Raw genomic sequence first — 4,353 nt, forward strand, 5'->3', positions numbered from 1 at the left:
CAGTCTTGACCCTCCTCCTGTAGACCCCTCGCCCCCCTGCCAAAACCTCCTGGGATCCTTGTACCTCAGGAGTACGCCCTCCTCTCCTCCCCTCTTATCTCCCTTCGCTTCTCACAACACAAAACATGATTGGCAGAAATATGCTCCCCTCTTCTTGATCTCTTCTTTTGTTCCTCTTCAGTCCACAGTTGTCTCTGTCTGTCTGTTCTGTCCTGGGACTGCTTTCTCTGCTCCAGAGGACCCCCTCTCTGGATGTGATATTCCCCCACCTAAAGTGCTCCTTGCAGGGGTAGTAGCAGGAGCTCACAGCCTCTCTGTCAAACAGAGACCCAGGATACTGCAGCAGAGACTGAGCTCACACACACTCACTGATCCCTGCCTCATATCACAAAGCATGACACGAGCAGAAAAAGACTAAGGGAATGTGAGGGAGAGAGATAGAGATACATATAGAGGGAGATGAATAGGGAAGCAGCGAGTCACCGGTTAGAGATTTCCTCGCTGAGCAGAAAGGGTGGGAGAGAAAGAGAGAGAGGGAAAACAGACGTCACCTATCAACAACGGCAGAGAGTAGATCAGACGGTGCAAAGGAGCATGGGAGTTGGGCAAACACACCTCAGCTTGCTTAATGAACGGGGTGTGTATGTGTGTGTTCATGTTTGTATTAGTGCATGGGTGTGAGTGTTTGTGTAACCCCCACTCTGGCCACAGAGTATCAACAAGCAACTGTGTTCCAGACAGATTTTTATAGATGACTGACAGCAGCATGGCAGATAAATAATTCAGATAAAATCACTGTCTCAGCGTGGCTTTTGTTGTCTGTATGTGTGTGTTTGTGATTGTGTGTGTGGAGGGGGTGAGAGTAGAGAGAAATGTATCCAAACATGTAATTACACAGCCGGTCGTTCCCCCATAGCGCTCTCTCTCTCTCTCTCTCTCTCTCTCTCTCTCTGTGTGTGTGTGTGTGTGTGCTCTCAGGGATAATTGGACCTCTAGAGGGCTTTTGAGAGACAAACCCTGATGATATCACTGCTACTGATGAATCACTACAGTAACCACACGTGACACAACCATTGAATGAACCAGAGGACAAAAAAGAGTATGTATCCACCTAATTTTGGAATGTTGCTATAGGAAGAGCTGAACAATGGAAGTGATTGGTTCCACTTCTGCTTTACTTCCGTAATGCAGTAAACAAGTGTAAGTGTATGAAGTGTAATTTTTTATTTATTTCATTCAATTTTGCTAACGTTAGCTAGACCTACTAGTAGTTTGGTTGTGATAACATTAGTTGTCACAACTGATTTTTTGTTGTTGCCTCTACAACAGACAGCTATGTCGGTCTGCTAATACAGGACTACTAAAGGCCCAGTGCACTACTTTTGTTTGTATGCGGAAGACACATTTCAGTTGAATGCATTCAGTTGTACAACTGACTAGGTATAATCCTTTCCCTTTCCCTTATTCATGTTTTTTTAATTCATATTTTTCAGGGGGTGCTGCAGCCCCCCATACTATATGCTCCAAAACATGGGGAAGTTATACTATTTTTAAACTAATACAATTGCTCAGAGAAAAATGTATATTTTTTACAAGTAGTACTTTAGATAGGTGTAGAAGTTATTGGCAACCCTAAAGATTCTTACAAATAAAATCGAACTAAATAAGATCTGCATTAACATTTCACTTTAAAAAACTTAATCCCAGTTTAAGGAACTGTATTGTGGCCTTCCATGACTTCCAGTTTCACTGGGATATAATCATTTGGTAAAACACATGTAAAATCCATTTGTCTTCCATCACCATGGGGAAAGACAAAGAAAGAGACAAATGGTTCTTGACCTTCATAAATCAGGCAATGGGTACAAAACAAAAGCTAAAAAATAAATATATCACTTCCTAATATTAGGGCAATAATTAAGAAGATAAACCCCCTTGAGTCAATGCCCACACCCCCACAGAAATCCAATTAGCATAATTAAAAACATCCCCATCAAAATCCATCTGTTTAAGCTAGTGATATCTGTTTTTTGCTTGTGCTGAGTCTCAATACAGCACATCCACCAATAGCAGCCTTCTGCATTTGCGGTGGAAAGGGTCTGTTCGTCAGACCATGAGATATTACAAAAATCAGTCTTCTCATGAAAACGTCTGTAGCGTCCGAACTGTTTGGGCTACACACTAAAATGACCCGCTATGAAAAGATGAGGCCCTCACAAACACATACATGTCTGTTCTCTCTAGGAAGCCCACAAGCCTCACAGGAATTGTCGGAAGGTAGCCCGTTACAAAAATGAATGGAAGTATATATCAAAGTACGTAGTTTAGTGCCAACTAGTGGTCAATTACATAATTTTAAAAAATCCTTTAACACTTTAAAAGACACTTTAAAACAAACTTCCTTTTGATATATTTTTTTACTATATGTTTTTCCAATGTGTTTCTAAGGGCTAACAATAGTAAGGCCAATTTCAATGTTCAATAGCAGTACCGGTGCGTGGGTAAGATCCCTGGGGAAGCCAAGCCAATAAAATAGCCATATCACAACTATGTTGTTTGCTCTATAACCCATTTGTTCATACGCTACCCCGATATACAATAAGGCCGAGACAAGAAAAAGACAATAGTCACACAGTGGCAGAATAAATTCAACTACACATACATTTGTTTCATCACAAATTGTAGAGCAAATATTGCAGGTAACAAAGTTATATGACCTGTAGCGTGGTCAAGCAAGTTAACGTTTTTTTGACAGATTACTAGAAAACTACTGATTTAGAACCACAGAGTTACCTCAAGTCAGAACAAAGACAACAGGAGCACTGCCTCCGCTATTCCAGCACCATTTAAACATAATCAAATCAACAAGGCATTATGCTTAGTTTAATACACTGAAAACAAACTTAAAGATACCAAAAAAATTGTCCAATCAATGTTTCTAAATACAGTATCATATGTCTGTCCATGGTACTGATTTCTGTGTGTGTGTGTGTGTGTGCATGTGCTGGCTCACCATAAAAGTTGACTCATCCTACTTGTAGACTAGTTGAACACCAATGCCATCCTCCTCTCCTTCATGTTGGTAAAATGGTAAAAATCTCTGTCATACAGTACGCTTTAAGTTTTTGTTTTCATAGGCTACCTAGCTAAAATGCTTGCTAGCCTAACTTACTTGCATGGGCAAAAATGTACCAGCTAAGTTAAATAGCTAGGTAACGTGAGAGTACTAGGCTACATATTGAACTTCGATGGTCTCAGGCTAGTGGCACAATACATTCATTTATAGTTGAATCATAATCATTGGTCTGTACAGATAATTAAGTAAAAACCACAAGTCCAAATCCACATCTCCCTCCATGGGTTATGGGCCAATTTAGCAAGCTGGCTACTGCAGGACATCAACACAAGCAGATCAGAAACAGACAGTTTCTCTGACAATCAGGACATTTTGTTAAGGATGTGATTTTATTGGTGTGAAGCCAAATCCAAACTAGCCTCCCTTTAGGGGAATTTTGCTGCGAAAGGACAACCCACAGTTGAGCTCAGCGCAACGCTAATTGGAAAATTATTTGATTTTATTTTTAATCAAGGGAGGCCAAATGCTTCATGGCATCAATCAATCAAATGCTATGACGGCAACATGTCATACTTTGTTGTTCCAGACAGCATCAGATACATGGGCTTCACATACTGAGACAGATGACGACTGTTTTCCTCGCTCAGATGTTTTCTCACAAGAGATTCATCCACTTGCGAATTGACAGAAAATTATCAATACAGAAAGATGGGATAAATTATTTTGACAATTTGTATTTTTTTATTGGTCAAATGTTTGGGAAGCCTGGCTTCTCTTGGTATCCATGAATACCCGCCACTGCCTAAATGGGTCCTAAAATTCTAAATCAAATAGTTAAATGATCATTGGTATGACCATCTTATGTTAGCTTAGTAGAGGTTCTGGAGGAAAATAAATATCCAAGGGCCACAGTTGGTCACCAAGTCTCTTAATCTACAAATAGAGTCCACCTCCATGCCAATAGGCTCTTTGGAAGGGTTACCAGGAAAAAAGCCTTAATTTAGATCATACAATAATCTAAATGCCTTGAATTGGAACCAGGTGCTATATGATATGAAAATAAAGGTCTTTAGTTGCACACACCAGCAGTGGGTTTAGTGTAAGAATAAGGCTATAATGTAACAAAATGTGGAGAAGTCAAGGGGTCTGAATACTTTCCGAAGGCACTGTAAAATGTAGTGATGATCTCAAATATTACAAAAACATGTAGGCAATGTACATTCCACATGCTAACTGCATTCCATGCTGTCAAGTAAGCACTGAAACTTTTACTCCAC

Source organism: Oncorhynchus kisutch, linkage group LG4, assembly GCF_002021735.2.
Source record: "Oncorhynchus kisutch isolate 150728-3 linkage group LG4, Okis_V2, whole genome shotgun sequence".
In the NCBI taxonomy this organism is placed as follows: Eukaryota; Metazoa; Chordata; class Actinopteri; order Salmoniformes; family Salmonidae; genus Oncorhynchus; species Oncorhynchus kisutch.